A 19,452-nucleotide genomic window follows, 5' to 3' on the forward strand; every position below is an offset into this window, starting at 1 on the left:
ATTTCTAAATATTAAGAATCTTTTCCCCTCAATTGAGTTTTTAATCATTGTTGATATCAAATAGTGTATTAAAAGTCCTTTAACTTATGAGGATTTTTTTAATGTTCCCCATTATTATTCCTTCCTGATATTTGTAACCTCATCTAAAAGTTTAAAAACATTTAATAATTTATACTAACTCAATTTTAAATTATATTAAAAGTAAGTTTGTGGTTAGTATGAAATGTTTATAGTCAAACACAATATTTACTTTGCTATAGAACATGGTTCTATAGTATCATTTTTTTAAATAAATAATTAGTTTCCTCAAACTAATTTTTTTTAAACATAAAAAATTATTTATGGAAGCACTAGAAGAACACTTTATCAAAAGGTCCCCATTTCACAAAACTCTATTACAAATACTTTTTATGACATAAAAAAACTAATTAAAACGTTTACGTAAAACATTTTTACTTTTGATGGTCAGAAAATTAAAGTCATAAAATGCTTGATCTTTTTTTTTAATCAATGGGAAAACGGGAAAAATTTGTTTAAAATAAAAACTTAGCATCTCAATATGGTGAAGTTTTTTATTTATTTAATATTTAAAGCGCTCATATGTTCAAATATACTCTTGATATGCTGTCCTCATATCTAGAAAACTATTCAGGGCATGGTAGAGTGTCCTGTTTTAAGTATGGTCTCTTAATTTATTATATTTTGTATCAAAGGATTTTCTTGTGTGTATTGATAAAAAATAATTTTTGATAAGTTTTGTACTTCAAATGCCAATTTTGAGACCTTTCAAGCCATTTAAAATTTGAAAAAAATGTCTTTATGTCAAAATTGGTTGATTTTGTTAAAGGGCTTGAGATATATAAATTTTGAAGTTATGAAGCTCAATTTTTTCATCCAACTTTTGTTAGGATATCAACTTCAATTAAAAAAATGGTATAATCTACCAAATATTTCCTTCGATTGAGATCAAATATGTACCTCTGAGACGACTCGTATAGTGACTAAGAGGAAGGACTTAATTTTCTCAAGAGGTAGGAGTTTGGGAAAGTTTGGGGAAGGGGGGCAAAATTAGAAACACATCTAAACCACATAATGAAGTAAAGAGAATTTTGTCTATACTCACTCGCTCTCAATCGGCCGTTAAAAAAGATAAGCCAGATACTTCCTTATATCCAGACAAGGAAAAGAATTCCCTCAAGTAATTGAAGAGCTCCACATCTTCATGATCGTTTTGTCTAAAAAATAGCTTTCCAGTTTGTAGTTTACCAAATATTTTTTTTCTTTGTTCTAATATTTCCATGACTGTATACCAATTTCTCAGCCAAACTAATACAGTCAAACTAAATTCACCGAATTCTTCTAGTCTATAATTACAACTGTTAGAAACCTTATTGTACCAACAAGGTTGGGAATCAGTAAAATTATATCTTTAAACATAAGAGGAGGTAGAAATAGAACGTCCCGTCATGCTTTGATGAAACACTTATTGTCCCTTAAACCAGATAGCATTTGTCTACAAGTTGTAAAATCAAAAGTATCTTTAACCAGTAAAACTTCATATTTCTTCTGTCTCTCCGTGTCATTCAGTAAGTTTTTCAGTGGAGATGGTTCGAAAAGGGGGGTGACAACTTTTGTTTCGAATTTTTTTTTTAATCCTGTTTGAACAAAATCTAAAATAAAAATATCTTACCATCATATAATTATTGACATGCAAATACAGAGTGCTCTCTCATCTTGATGTTTTAAAGCTCCCAACACTGGATTTTGGAGGAAAATGGTTTTAATTAACTTTTTAACGGCAAATTAATGACAATGCATAAACTTTCTTTTATTGTTCCAAATGAAGTCCACGTACTAAATTACTGTATTCATCGTAAGCTTAATAAAAACAATCGGAAAAGAAGAAAAGCTTTTTAGAAGAAGATTGATGAAATTTTAGTGAATAGATTGTTGCTCATGTGAATATTCACGGGAGAATCAATTAATTCATACATAATTTCTGTCATTGTTGAAAAAGAAAGAATGAGAAAAAATTTTACAAGAAAAAGACCATTTTGTGACAATAAAGAAACTTAAACATAAGGACTTTGACTCATTCAGCCTACAATGTTAGTGTTATGTTTAGAACAATCCAATAATGATGACGACTAATTATTATCTTATTGACAAACTATATTATATTATAATACTCTAATAATCAGTACATTAAATATACAATGTCATGGTCAATCCCATATTAATAATGATTCTCCTCTCCCAGTACCTATTACTATTGAGAGCGACGTTCTAACTGGTTTAGTAAACTACTAAAACTCCAAAATTTCCCTTCTTAGTTCAAATTCTTTTGAACTCTCAGCGATCTTCCAAGGTTAATAGAAACACAAAAATATACCATAACGTTTTCCTTTAATTGCTTCCTTAAAATTAGATTTGGATTTTAATAATATATTTTGCAATTGAAGGATTTTCACTTTTTCGTGTAAAACTGCATTCTGATTCCTTAGTAACTCGAGTTCTAGAATGAATTGATCTTTCCTGTTATTAAAAGCCCTACTAATTTGTATAATCTAAGATACACATGCTTGATTAGATACGTTATATTTTCTAACACAAGTGTTTGACTTTATTTTAGTTGGTTTGGGATGATTGGTCTAATGTCTCCAATATATTTCATTAGAATCTTCTTCAAAATGATCCAATATCTTAATTCATTTCGTTTTCATTGGAGCTTGCTCAAATCCTTCTCCAGGTACGATACCTTTGGAAGGGATAGCATCTTCTTTCAATTTTCTTTTTAAAAATAGTCCCAGCAATTTACCTTCTAAATCCCTTTTATAAGCATTTTCCTCAAAATGATTCTCACAAATTATAAGGTATTTTCCTAAGGGGTTCTTTCGATGACAAGCAGTTTCCCATTTTTTCCTCCTTAAGGGATCCTTTGGAAAATGATGATAAATTATGTTGTGTGGAGAATCACAAATCGCAACTGCACAACTAACAGTTTCATTGCGCGAATACGTTATACTTTTTCGAAATGGGGAATAGGTATTATTATCGTAATAATAATAATCAATTAGTAATACTATATATATTGTAAGATGTAAATAAGATATAATATCATACTCCAAGGATACCAAACTTATCTCTCTTGGCCCACAATGTAGTCCAAGTTCTTAATTTTGGCCTTTTATGAATTTGTATTTGGTACCCTTTATATTCTCTATGACGTCAAAATCTCCCTCTCTTGCTCAGTAGTCTGTACGATACATCAAATTGAAAATTCTAGCAAGCCCAATTATATGATGGTCTAACCTTGTATTTCTATTAACCTATTAACCTTGTGATCTTCGTAATTCTTTGCATGTTTAATTCTTTGCAATTCTATGAATGTCGATCACCTTCTTATGTTTACAGACTCCATATTTCATCCTCAAAAAACTCCGGTTCTCCACAATATTTTACCGGACTTTAATCGGACGAGGTAGCTTCTATTGTCTCCTTTTTCTAGTACTTCATCTACATCTGACCATCTTCCAGTTATATAATTTTGTACAATTACGTTAGTTCTCACATCAAACTCAGTTAAGTCTCTTGTATTTAAATTGTAATAATTTATTTCCTTTTCTCTTTGTCTCTCCTCATCCAATGATTGAGTCTGGGCCTTTGTATTATAACTTATCCAATGTTGTGGTATGCTAGATCGTACTTGATGACCAAATAACATTTCATTAGGAGATTTTTCTTCAATCTTCGGGGTTTTTCTAAACTCAAGTAATCCAAGAAAAAACTCTTCTGACACATAATTTCCATTTATTTTTTCTACTAGTGCCTTCATTGACTTGGCTATACTTTCAGGGGCCCATTACTTTCAAGATAATGAGGAGATGATGGTCCAAATGTTATGTTCCATCTCTTCAAAAACTTCTTAAATTCTTTAGAATTAAACTGTGGACATTGATCCGTCCTCAACTTTGTAGGAATTCCAGTCTCCGAAAATATCTTCTTCAACACAAGTGCCCTTGATAATGCTTCCGGGATCTCATGATCTTTTCCTTTCCTCTGTTCTGTGATCAATTTCTTTCTTTACTTCACCTCTATAGGCAAAAGTGGGTGCCTTGCAGAATGAACTGCATGAGATATATAACCATCCTTTAAGAGTATGTCATTTTTTCTCCATACATTGGTTCTAACTTTTGTCCATTATAAAAAAACATCATCAGTGAATTTTTAATTTGCTCTACATCTCCATTCATTTCATTCTTAATGTTGCTATTCGAACCTGATTGGGAAAATCCCCCGGAAATAACTGAAGCTCTTTGCAAACTCTTCTTGACAAATAAACTTCAGTAATATTTTTACATACAATAACAAAGTCTTCTACTAGCATATTATTTAACACAAATGTTAGTCGTATTTTTCCCATAATTCCCCGAATCGACACTTGATTGTTCTCTTGTATTTTGGACCATAATCACGTGCCCTTCAGATTATCAATACTGGCAACAGTTATTTCAGGGCGAGTATCCGGCAAAGCTCTTTTCCTTTTAATTTTTCTTTGTCTATACGTTACTTCCAGAACTATCATTCTATCATCTACATTCTTCTTTACACCGCTCACTTTTACTACATTACATTTGAAAAATACTTTCTTTGATTTACACATTAATTTAAAATTGCCTATTTTTGTCACTGACTACATTTTTTCCCATATGCAGGACATTTTTGTCCATATCTATTATAATTTCTTCTACAATAGCATATCTTTGAGTTTCTCTTATCTTCTCCTTTTATGATTAGTTTTTAAACTTGATATTGTCGAACTTGATTTTATTGTTAAAGCTTCCTCCTGAATTTTACCCTTTTCTTCGCTCCGGCAAATGGATATACCTCTAAAAGGGATTTAGACAAAAATATTTTTTCGTTTCTTCACTATTTATTCCAAATTATAATTAGTGTTGATATCCGGTATTAAAATTTCGTCTGACTTAATCCAGCAGTTTTTGCTTGGCAATATAAAGCCGTTTAAAAATAATCAAAGCATTCCTCTTCACTCTGTTTCTTTCCGACTAACTTGACCTGTTCCAATGCTACATTAATTTGCCTCTAAAGATAATTTTCAATAAGATACATGATTTCTTTTAAAGAATTTTCTCCATCCATTTCAATTGACATGACATGCTCTATCTTATCCAGCATTTCTGGGCAACACAATGACTTAAAAACTGCCTTTTTGTTTATTTCATTCTTATCCTCAAATCCAAGAGCATAATTGTCCCATAAAGTCTTCCAATTTACTAATTCTTTATATTCTATGTTTTCTTCAAGCTGAGGTGGAGATTTTATAAGTATTTTCATTTCTTGATTGATTTTTGTGATACTTTCTTCCTCCAAAGGTCTTTCTTCTATTTTGTCTGAATTTTTACAATTAAATGATTTAAACATTCTTTCCACCATTTCACAGTACTGTTCATCTCTTCTGATGGACTGTTCACGAGCTCGCTTTTGGTCTTCCATCAAGATCATCATCATTCTCATGGTCGGATCATCCTTCTTATTTTCATCGACCAATGTTAGACTTCGTTCAAACATTTTGACCTTCTCGATCAAATCTCGATTTTCTTCTTTTAATTCACACTGTGTACGCCTTCTTGAAGCTTTCCGTTAACTTGATCTTCAAAATCCTTTCACATGTGCCATGTTATGTTTAGAACGATCCAATAATGATGATGACTGATTGTTATCTTATTTACAAACTATATTATATTCTAACACTCTAATAATCAGTAAATTAAATATACAATGTCATGTTCAATCCCATATTAATAATGATTCTCTTCTCCCAGTACCTAAAGGACTCCAGTGAAAGAGCAGTTAAGGGAAAAATAAACAATTCTATCAAAAGACAAGGAAGACTATGTTCCTAACACCGACCTATAATATGGTGCTATTGTTGTGACGTAGTCACCCTTATCCTTCTCTTTCCACTAAGGGGGAGACGGCCTGTTCGAAATGGCTGAGTGTCTAGAGGAACATGTAGCAGTTTCTAATTTTAAGCCAATCAGAATTGAGAACTACTAAGTCCTACCTTCCTTGCCTTGAGTGGTCACTCTTTGCCTAGAATCATTTAGTAGCGCCTAGCGCTAGAGAGAGCGATTCTAACTGGTTTATACTAAAACCCCAACATATAGATATTTCTAAAAGTCTATAGAAATAAATAAGATATTTTAAAATATTTCTGTGACATTTTCAATCCACAGTCTAGGGCCAATTTCTTTTTTTTTTTTTTTTTTTTGATAATAATTCATGTCGCATTTTGTCTATCAAAGATATATTGGAATATATCAAACAAAAATTTAAAGAAAATAAGGCAAAAGGTCCAGATGGTGTGGGAGGTAAACTTTTTACAACTTTAACCAAGAAATTTCTCCCTATCTTCTCTTCATGGGTATATGTATAAAAAAAAGTTGTCTCATTCAGTAATTAAGAGGAGAATAGTACCAATTCCTAAAAAAGGAGATGGGAAAACTGGCGCCCGTAAGAATTTTAACTGATACTCATATAATTCTTTTTGAAATTGTTCCTCAAAAAATTGATCTAATCATAGGTCAGTATCAGTAAAGTTTCCTTAAGTATATGATAATTTTTCTGATATCATGAAATTTACGTTGTGCTATAGTCAGTATTCACCAAAGTTCAAAATACGATTATGGACGTAAATTTTTGGAAAAGTCTTTGATTAATTTCTCTTCGGACAAATTCTTCGAAATGTTGAAAAGTTTCTACCAAGATATTTTTATAATCCTATCAGAGCTCATGTACTGAGTGGGACATCGACTATCACTATCGATGGAAAGGAGAGTAACCCCATAATTTTGGAACGGAGTTGCCACTAAGGTTGTCCATCTGCTCCATTGTTGTTTGTAAGGATAATTGAAGAACTAAAATCTAGACAGATACGTCAATACAAGGGGTTGCAGTCCATTTTGGAGATGGTAGACATTTGGTAAATATTTATTCAAATGACGTAACAATGTTTGTTGAAGTAAATTCAGAGATACAACAGGTGAAAAGATTCCAGATATCTATTTTTAATAAGGTTAAGACTAAGTCAGGTTTGTCTTTAAATAGGAAAAAAACCGGGCATACTTCCTTTGGGACTCTAGAATCCAGATTATGGAGGATAATTAACGGGTGCTCTAAGGAAAATTACAGTTCCATGATTAGAATATGATCGACATGGAGAAACAAACATCAGTTGGAGTTCACTTAATAAATTGGTGCTCTGTGGAATTGTATGATAAAGAAACTTAAATCTACAGAATAATGTAGATCTCTACAATACCTTCATTATCCCCTCTATTTTATAAAAGCAACATCCATACCCCAACACACTGAGCACGCTGAACCAAAGAACCGAAATGGCTTGGAAAAAATTTCCATAAATCGTATGTTCCTGCTCTCATTAGACCCAGAAATAAGCGAGGTGGTGGACACGCCCTTCTCTCGAAGATTCTACCAAAATATATATTAAGATTTTCACTAATCTGTTCAACAATTCTGGATTAGATTAACGAATATATGTTTATAGGTCATCTATTTTTTAAATGGCTAATGCTTGTTATGGATCTTTCAAATATTCGTTTTAAGTCTTTTTCTTTACCTTGGGAGGCAGTACAAAGGACTATTTGAAGAGGTATTCCAATCTTCGATTCTTGTATAATTATGGATATAATACAGCAAAACTTGAATAACTGGGCCTTCGTCAAAGAAAATGATAATATTAGCGATTGAGAACAGAAACCTATCCCAAAAGATATTTTAAAAGTACAAAATTTAATCTTCAAATCGGACTCTAATCTATCGAAGTGTACATTTTGCTCTCCTTTTTTTGGCATCAGTAAAAAGATAATTAGCACCTAGACCCTAGCACTTGAAAATGGCTGTATATTGATCTTTTGAGAAGGATGCAGAAATGGTTCGCAAGAAGTATGTGGAGTTATTGAATCTTCCATTATTCTGGACAAAGAGAATTTTAACTTCGCTTTATGGAGTATCAGAAGACTATAAATTCCAAATTTTATCAGGTTGCCTCTTTTTTAACGACGTGATACACACTTTTATACAATGTCCCTTCATTCGAATTTGGGGGATCTGTTATGAATCAATTCAGAGTCGATTGGGATATATATTTCTAATTTTACTTAGAGATTAATTTTATTTGGACTTACAAACAAAAAAAGAAATGTTTCTCCAGAATCTCGTACAGTAAGCTTACCCTTTTAAGTGCAAAGTTTACTGCACGAGCTAACTCTTCAGTCAACTATATGAGGTTTTCAATTAGGAGGATAATTGAACTTTCTATTTATTTATTAGAAGTTAAAGGACTGGATTATGTTCTATTAGGGAAAATTAATTCTGATTCTATAGAAGCTCGTTTTTCAAAATATCGTCAACTTGGATCAAATAATGAAGGGAGAAAGAAGATCCACTTGTGATTTACTCGTTTAAATTGGGAGACATAATTATATTTTTTATCAAATATTTAATAAGAGGATGAATAAAACATCAAATTGCGCAGCATTATACTAATAAAATTTATAGAAAAGAAACGTTAATAATTTTTTTTACAATATTATTATTTTACCAGAATAAAAGCTTAAGTGTATTATTTGATTATAGTGAAGAATTTATTTTGTGAATTGGATAAATCTTATTGAATGAAAATGGTTGAGCGAGAGACAGCAATTTGCACTTAATCGGTCTTTTAGTGACGTCTAATTTTAAAATATAATGTCTATTTGTCTAAAATATTTTGTAATTCTTCACTATGATTATTTTTATGTTTTGTATGTGTTTTTTTTGTTTTTGTTTTTGTTTTTTTTAAATCATAATTTGAATAAAGGTCATGTTTTATAAAAATACAATGATATTATATTTAAATATTCTCACAATATTACTATCTATTTAACTAATTGAAACTCCCTTGCTTCTCTTATAGATTATAAATAGCTCCGAAAGGGAAAAAATTCATAAGCATGTGTAATAACTTTCACGATAAGTACATCTTTTTTTCCTTTTTTTTTTAGTTTTTTGCAACCATTACTTACCAAGATATCAAAACTAATCACATTACTACTCCATACACCTACAAGAGCCAAGTGACTCCTACAATTTTGTAAACTATCGTGAAACTCTAAATACACCATTTAAAAATCACGGAACATCTTCGTCAACGAAACCTATTTCCTTTTACTTATATGCACTGAGTTGTGTATAAAATATTACATTCCAATATTACGTAAAAATAAAATTAACGTGCTAATCTCACAATTTTAAGATTATGCTTTTTTAGGGAAGCAGCTTAGATGTCATGACGTTTTATCAAATCAGATGGAAGCATTAGTGATAATAAGGAAATAATCAGAAATTCCACTATTGTACCTCAAAAGTCTCTGATTCCAACAAAAACTTATAACTCCCAAGCACACCCTCACGGTTGTTCTCCGTCTTTCATTAGCACATGTCCTTGTTATTACTTTGTACTTAGATGTTCTCTATTCAAAAATTAACTAATAATGATAACAACTTTGGTAAATAAAATTAAAATCTTCAGATTGACAAACTAGAAAAAAAATATTATATACAACTTTATTAAAATTTATTATCATAACTCATTAATCATAATATTCAATATTTTAACTTAATGATACAAACCCGTTTTAACGATTGAAAAAATCATCTTATTTCATCTTCAGCCAAATCTTTCACTAATGTTGATAAAAACAATAGTAAGAAAATGGCATCTCCAAACATAAAGCTATTTCCAATTTTAACTTGACCTTTGTCATTCTCAAAAATTATCTCAAACCTACAGAAGGCACTATGATTGTAAATGGCCAAAAAATAAACTGTATAAAAAAACTATATTCAAGATTGAATCATGTATTCAATCTCAAAACTTTTATTGTTTGAATTTTAGAAGATGTTGTCATATGTAGGACAAAGTCACTAATTTAAGTTCCACAAGTAGGTTTTGAATTCATTGACTACATGTTACCGTTGATAAGCCTTCATTTTATCATGTAGAGTTATACATATATTGGGTATAAGAACCATGAATTTGTTTATAAACTTGTAAATTCTTATTAATTTAACTACTGAAGAACGATTAAAAAATATATTTCATTGCATAGATTACATTTCTTTTAAGTTCTTTGCGTATAAACCCCTGATTTCAATTACACCACTGCCATTATTAGTCTCATTAATCAATCTTGTCTACACTCCTGCGTTTGGTATACAATGAAATGAACTAGATATTTAAAAAACTTATCATTAAATATATTTTGTCCTAAAAGTGAGCTTATTAAATTTGGTGACCAATTTCATTCATGCAATCGGCAGTGAAAGGAAATCCATAATAGTTTCCTTTAATTATATTGTAATTCCTTTGTGTTCGGTATACCAAAATTTTGTCTAGAGAATTTCATATCTCAGTTTTAATTCATCAAGTATGAATGTAAATATTTCTCACTCAAATTAAGTGCTATGAACCAAAAAAACAAACATATTATTAAGTTATGACATAAAAGCGTCTTGTCAACGGATCTGGGAAAGACTCTCATCAAACGGATAGCAACTTCATTTGAACAGAAGATTATGAATATATCGTACACAGATAATTGCTAATATAGAAAATTGCTCTTAGGGAAAATTACTAGTAATTTACTAAAAATTTAGATTGGACAATTCTTCAATAGTAACTAATAGTATTAATACGTCAATTAATTAGTTCCAAAAGGATCCAATATTTTTTTTGGAATTACAGTTAATACGTTCAAAATTTAATCGACAAAAAAATATTTTGACTATAGAATGATAAAGTATTTCTTTAAAAATAGTTCAATTTTAAATAATATTAGTATTGCCAGCAAGTTAAAACCTTAAAGTGATAACCAAAAAAATATCCAGACCTAATTAAGTACATACTTTAACGTTCTCAAGTCTAAAAATTTCTAAATTAATGTTGTGTTCAAAAAATATATTTCAAATGTGTCAACCGATCTCATTTATAAGGTTAATTGTCTCCGATAAAATTTTTTGCTTCATTTTACGGTAAATTCTTTAAATTTTGTTTCAAAGATTTATAAATCATTTATGATTAGTAATTGTTAAGGTCTTAATTGTGGGTATATATTTTCAAGTAATAATTTTTATTATCCAAAATTCAGAATATAACTAAAAGAACAGTAGTTAACTTCTATAAGAAACTTGACTTGGACTTCATAGTTTGATATAAAATATATATTTTTACATTAATTATATATGAAACAATAACGTAGAATAAACATCATAATCTTTGAACTAGAATAAACAAACTATTGGGTTAACAAAACTCTATATTATAAAAATCTTCTCTAGTTAAGCTAAGTCCGTCTTCCGGACTTCAAATGAGCATCTCCTAAAAAGTAAAATATAATAGATAACATTATAAAATTATATCTCCAAATTATAACTAAATAGTCCCTCTAATGAAGGGAAAAAAAATATATTTGCACTTATACATTTTTCAGCTATTGGTCACGTGGGTTATTTTATAATATTATGTAGAAGGTTCATTTAATTACAAAAATGGAGGAAAGGAAGGACTTGCTACACGTCTAATTTACGTTAAAATTAAGCTATATTCAATGTTTTATGAATTACTACTAATTTATTAATGATGTATATTCATATTGTGTGTATAATATAATCCGGATTTTTCTTATATCCATGCGCATAAAAAAACACAAAGTTTTGAATATTTATGTAAAAATATGAAGGAACCAAATTTTTTCATTTTTATATAATATATTCAGTAAAAAATACCCCCGGCCCACAGGTTGTTTAGGTGAACTGCTGGACCCCAAGACAAGTTGAACTTATCCGGCCCCGCTTCCCTGAGCATCAAGGTATCCTTCTAATATCCCAAAATACACCCCAGCCCACATGCTGTACAGGTGAAGTGCTGGGCCACGATTCAGTTCAACTCCACCTCCGCCACGTTTCTAAGCCCTTCTAACATCCTATAATACACCCCAGTCCAAGGGTTGCCAATTTTTAATTAGTTTATGTTTAATAGAAACAATTGAAAACTATGTAACTCTTCGGTAGTCCCACATAAAAACATTGATAAAATATGATAACAATTTTTAAATACGGGAGCTCCAAGTCTTAGATTGGAAGTTTAAAAGTTAGATTCACAAATCAATGAGGGTATTTGTTCATTATTTCCATGCTTTTTTTAGTTTAATAAATAATTATTCGATTTTCATTCATTGATCCCGAATCAAACAATAAAATTGATTCTTCTAAGTTTATAACTCTAAGGTTGGATGGGGTTTCAAATCCACGTCTAGACTCTGGCGATGGAGGAGTACAGTTATCTTTCCTTATTTGTCTTATAATATGCACTAAATTAATAATTTTTTCTAATGATATGTGCCAAGGTAGAATTTTTTTCAAAAAATAGTTAAGTCCCAAAATATAATCCTGCGGACGCCCCTGATTGTAAAAAATCATTTAATTATTCCACATTTGATGAATAATTAGGAATATTATTTTTCCAAAATTTGATAGACATTGGAATGTATGTTTCTTGCAAATTTATAAGACTTGTTAATGAGTAATTCCTAGTTAGTAAAGATGAATACTACCATAAGAAAATTTTTGAAAGTACTAATCCATTAGCTCTTAAAATTTTGAAAACCTGAATAAATAATTTTATATCCTCTTAGCTATTCCCCGCGATTTTAAATATGAGTTATGTTTTACAGACGCATGATGCATTCCTTTATCAAATAATTATAAAATTGAGAATGGATTTTATCGGCAACAGAGTGCAAAAATATCTTAATTGAAGATTGCGGTGGTGGAGTTTAAACTGTATTTGGGCACAGCACTTCACCTCTGCAACCTGTTGGCCAGGGTGGATTTTTGGGATATTCCAAGGTTACCTTGAGGCTCAAGAAAGTGGCGAAAGATAAATTCAACTTGTCTCGGGGTCCCGCAGTTCACTTAAACAACTTGTGGGCTAGGGTTATTCCATGTTAGAAGGATTCCTTGGTGATAAGAAACGCAGCAGCGGTGGAGTTTAAACTCTCGCAGCCTAGTACTTCAACTGTACAACCTGTGGGCAGGGTTGTATTTTGGGATATTAGAAGGGTACTTTGATGCTCAGGGAAGCGGGCCGGATAAATTCAACTTGCCTCAGGGACCAACAGTTCACCTACACAGCCTGTGGGCCAGGGTGTATTATAGATTAGAAGGGTTCCATCCTGGCATGTTTCTTCATCATTCAATAGTTTTATCGTTCTAATATAATAGAAATTGCAACGAAATTGCTTACGATGAGATTGTTTTGCAATGAAATTACTCACAATCATACTGCTCACAATGATATTGCTTCATGATGATATTACCCACTACGTTTTTGTCACACAATGATAATGTACACAACGATAATACCACGCAACGATATCACTCCAACGTTTTTGTCCACAACCTTTTTACCACAATCATTTTACCCGACATTGTCAGAGTTATCATGTCATTTTTCGGTTTATTTTTTTTAGCATACGGGCAAGGTTTTTTACAAAACTCCTTGTTTGTTTATTTATAAGGCTCAATTTTTCCGCATCCTCTTGTGGTTTTCAATGTTTTTTTTATTCATGACCTATAATAATAAATTTCACATTTAAAATTGAACATATTTAAAACCTATGTTATAAGTATATTTTTAAGATATTAAGTGTTATTGAAGATATTAATTAAGAAGATTAAATATTTAAAAAATTGAAAAATAGACTAACTAGAGATTTTAATTAAATAATATTCATTTTGTTTGATCCATGGATATAGAATTCGATTAGTTAGAATAATCCAATAACTAACAGTACTTTTGAAATCCCAAATTAATAATTTTAATTTGCACAATTATTGTTCAACAAAATTTGAAAATTTAGGACTATTTAACATATCTAGTAGTAACCTGAACAGTCTTTCATAGTATTCAATCCATAGCTATTTTTTTGCTTCCATAGTTTTATCAGTTGAGTTCCTACACACATATTTGGAATTAAAAATTTGAAAAAATGGATAAAAATAAATTGATTGATACTTTCACTGGGTAATAATATCTGAACCTCTATTTTTATAAGAAAGGTAATAACACCAAAATTAAATTAGATATTTTTGAATAATTATTAATTTAATATTAGAAGACATGTCACCCAACACCCCCACCCCCCTCAAAAAAAAAAAAAAAAAAACTGACAGTAAAAAGTGTTTTTTGGGTTGTATGTGAAAATCATCGGAGGCGGCCTTAGGCTTATAAAAAAGGGAAGGAATAGGACAAGAATAAAAAAGAATGAGCCTATTTTTGAAAAAGAAAAAACAATCGTCCAAAAATTTTCTGCTACTTTTTCTTTTTTCATATCTACATTCTTTTATAGTTTCATTGTTACCAAAGGCAAAAAAAAAAACTTCAATACATAACATACAAGGTTTTATTATTTTTCGATAAATTGTTCTTGAGCAGGATCCCAGGAAACATTTTTTTATTATGATTTTTTTTTTTTAAATCGAATATAAGATGTGGGGTTTTTGAGAAAATAAATATTTATCAGTAATTTCCAGGACATGTAAAACCCCAAAAAAAACTCCAAGAAAATGAGATCTCAAAAAGAAATACGTACTATAGACGAAATTAAAGTGATCGCCCTCAAGGCAAAAGAAAGGTTTCCAAAGACATTTGGAACAAAAAAATGTGCAAAAATGTGTCTTTCGAATGCTAATGTACATGGATATATATATATATATATATATAACAACTGTTAATTAATTAATTAAAAATCAAAGTTAAATATATTAGCCTTACAGTGTATTTCACTTATAAAATATATAAATTTGAGGCATTTTAATGATTTTTTTGAAAAAATGTGATACTTATGTTTATATATATTATACATACCAATCACCGGGAGCCAGGGCCCCAATTATTTTTTCAGTAGTAGTATTTATTGAATTGTTAATTGTGAACCATCAACAATCCTTCCAGTCAGGCCCTTAATATCAAATCCGTGATTACAGCACTGCTTACTGTCTATAATCTTTCAATTTCTTATAATTTTTTAAACATGATAATAACAAACTATATCTGGTTGAAACCCTAAAAAATACTATTAAGATTAACTTTTTAAACAAACGATATATTTTTTTGTAATGCCTTGAGCTCATACAAGTATTTTTAGCATTTTCATTGATTTTATCAAACTTAAAAAAATGTTAAAACTTAAATATTATAACTTTAAGCCTATGTCGACTGCCTATAGTATATTAAAATCTGTTTGATTTTTGGTTTAGCCTTTTATCCTAGTTCACTAACTATTTTAAAAGATGATTACACTGACGAATTTTTAAAAACATGGAAAAACTATGCATTAGATTTTGAAAATTTCGATTTTATGTTCAAATTGACTGAACTACTCGTGAGTAGTTATCGAAAAATACAAAATGTTAAAGTCATCACTTCATGACTACAACGGGAACAGACGATGATTTTTTTAATAATTTTTTAAAATACTGTATTCTATAAATATTCATTTGAATCTTGAATACGGCAATAAATAAATAATAAAAATAATTTTATTTACTTATGTTAGTTTGTCTGTTTGACAACAGGATTGCGACAAAATTTATAGATCGATTTTGATCTAGCTTGATATGAAGATTAAATATGTTCATAGTCAGATGCCCTTAAATTCTGAGAGGTCTAGCTCAAGCTAGCACAAAACTTAAAAACACATAATCCACAATAACTTTGAAACACATAGAGGTACAGTGATCAAATTGGTGTCACTATGTGGGATAAATAAAGACGCTTTATACAGAAAAAAAATCCAAGTTCAAGATTAAATTTCAAAGTCACACAAAAGTTTAGAAACGCATAATCGAACATAAATTTTGAACAAATTGAGATACAGAGCTGAAATCATCTCTTGAACAAAGAAATAGTGCTTACCATGGTGACATCATCACTATAACAAAAGGAATATTGACTTGATCTCTTGAGCAAATTTTTATAATTATAAGTAAGTTTGGAATTATGTTCATATTGTTGAAAACTAATGATGGATTTATTTGTACTTTATGGCACAAAATATATATACATATATAACTCATATTAAAGTATGAATGCAATAGATATTAAATTTAATATGTTCAACATTGCACATTTTTTACTTTAACATAGAGAAAAAATGATATTTCATTTAAGAAAAAAGACCATAAGTGGAGGTTTGTACTCTACCCAGTACCCAATTTATGTTGCATCATAACAATTAGGGTTAAAATACAGAAAGATTATTAACTAGAATGGGCACTCGGTCGAGTGCAAAAACTCCACCTAAAATCAAATTGAGTTGTGTATCTCAATTTGTCCAAAGTCTTGATCGATTATACATTTTGTGTTACCTTTACATCTCTAAATTTAATGACTTCTTAATTTGATCAATTTTGATCAAAGATCAAATGTCACTTTTGATTTAATCCTTGTGATTAACAAACAAACAGAGGAAAAAACATAAGCTCCGCTCAACTTCGTTGAGGAAGTAATAAATAATTACAATATTTCTAATATTTTTAAACTACATTAAAGCATCGTTTATTACTACTTATGGTGGGACTTTTAATAATTTACGACAGGTCTAGGTCTCTATGAACCACAAATAACAAAGGCTTACTGTATAGTCATAATAATTGAATTGCAATACATATAAAGAAACGCATAGCTCAAGACATAACAAACGAAAGTTTTAATGCAAAATACTTAAATGTGAATTTTGTGCCATTAACTGTTCATATTTCTGTTTGGACATTATGATGAAGTATGTGAAGACTGCACTTGAGAGTTGTGTTCCATACATATTAATACCTAGTCCGATATTGGTTGGTTATACTAACTAAACCAATTTACTTGGAAAAGTTTCTTTTGGAGTTTCAAGATGTTTTTATTCCATGAGGGGATGAGTAGAACAATTCTATGTTTATATGCTAATCCTTCTGTAAAAGAAAGAACATACTATTTTTAACCAAATACATAATAATATATTACCTATTTATATAATTAACATAATTATTAGCTAATATAATCCTGTTGTTACTTTTACTGAATAACGCAAAATTATTCTCGTAAAGAAATAGAGAAAAATAAGCCCAAAATCAGTTGGTAGTTCACAACTATAGAATTATTATTCAATAATTGTAGGGAATTATCTACCACTTAAATTTGAAAAGAACTAACTCTAGTTCAATCAATCAACGTTCAGAACACTGATTAAGAGAAAATAGGCAGAAACATTGACAGCTGACAACTAAATACCCTGTGTATGTTTTTGTGTTAGCGTCATAACGGGGTGGTGTAATATGCATAATTATAATTAATCTTGAAACATATACTAGTGACCGGTAATTTCATTCCTAGTAAATTCATTCCATCTGTTCATTCCTAGTAATTTTATTCCGTGAAAATTCATCCGGACATTTCATTCCCACATTGAAGAGGTATATTTATTGACGTCATACGGTGTATAGTTTCTTAACTAGTTATTAGTTTTTGTGTAGGGGTGTAGAGGGAGGCCTGGAGAGTCTGGACTGGAGATGAGTGATGACTAGTGATGGATGGGAGATGGATTTGAATGATTTATGGTGTTTATGGATTAGAAATGACGTCATAATAAATTTTAATAATTAATAGGAATGGAATCCCGATCCGTGGATAATATTTATAAACTTAGGAAATATAAGTAAATCGGGGAATTACTCTTCTTCTTCTATTTCAGGAGGTATAAACGCCATATAGCATTCACACCCGTCTCCCATTTATCACTAGTAATCGATTACTCATTACTAATCTCTAATGCCGACTGCATAGCTTTCTTTCAGCAGCCCTACTGAAACACTACTTGCATATTAGAAACATAAACCGTATGTCATCACTAAATATCACTCTTTAAAGTGGGAAGGAAATGTCTGGGGATGAATTTTATATTGAATTAATTTACATGGAATGAAATCACCTAGCACCATAAACTCTATAATAATTTAAAAGGATGTTACAACTTTGTTTCATATAAGTTAATCATTATTTGTTTCATTAGCAAATTATATTATTTTATGAATGGTATCCTATATTATAATAAATTCGAAGGACTCAGTTAGAGATTATAAGACTGTCATATAGTTTTTTTGAAAAAAATGCAAAAAAAAAAGAAACATTACTAGAAAATTTCATTGAAAAAAGAAATAATTATTCTCGATACTGTTGATTCCTTAAATATAAATTTATTAAAAGTTATATAATTATCATATTATTACATCTTAGACTGGAGATCCTTAATTAAGTCGGACCCACGAGTGCATTTCATACAGCTGCAAAAGTTTAATAATAATAGCAATAATAAAATTATAATAAATGCATTTGATGTTGGTATAATTAGCCTCAATTGTGTTTTTATGGGAAGACTTACATGCACTACCAAATAATCTCAAGAGGGGTGAATCAATTGCCTCTGATTTTTTCTACCGGTGCCATAGGAAATATTAAAAATTAAAATATAGCATAGAATTCACGAGCAAATTACAGTCATTAGAGTTATATTATTTATAATTAAGAATATTGAAGGGTCAAAGACTTTTATCATATTTATAATTTTTACTGTACAATTAAAATTAAAGCCAATCTTTCATTATTGTGGCCCATGAGTTGATTTCTTCAATTTCAAGATTTTCCATTAATACAGCTATCATGCCTCGGTGAATTCCCATGGAATGTTCCAAGACACTCGACTCAATTTATAAATAATAATGCGATTCTTGGGATGGTTATTGGACTTCTTAACCCTTCAAAGTATTATTATTGTTTTAATGTTGACCTTCTTTTTTTTTTTTTTTTTTTTTTACTTTATTGCCATGGCCAAAATAACTTGGATATGAAAGAAAGAGAAAAACAAACTGAATTAAAATATATATTTTTTTTCCAAATCACAAAACTTTTGTACTTAATATTCTTGGACTCTCAAAATTTTGGTTTGATTATAATATCGAACCTCAAACTTTGGGGCTGGTCTCAGCTCGCAATAGCTTTAATCTTGTTCTTTGGTCTAGGACAAGGTTGTCTTGAACTCAACTCTATATTAGTATTAACTTTAGTTAGCAAAATTAGTAATTAATTTATGATACTACAATTGAATACTATTTGGTCCTCTCCAAGTTCAATTTATAAATAAAAATACATAATATATTCTATAATTATACAGACGAAAATGAAAATTAATTAATTATTCAAGCAATTTCACTTACCCGATCATTTGTAATATAACGATGAAGCCTAATGAAAAAGAATCAACTGAATGT

The sequence above is a fragment of the Lepeophtheirus salmonis genome, chromosome 7, assembly GCF_016086655.4.
Source record: "Lepeophtheirus salmonis chromosome 7, UVic_Lsal_1.4, whole genome shotgun sequence".
In the NCBI taxonomy this organism is placed as follows: domain Eukaryota; kingdom Metazoa; phylum Arthropoda; class Copepoda; order Siphonostomatoida; family Caligidae; genus Lepeophtheirus; species Lepeophtheirus salmonis.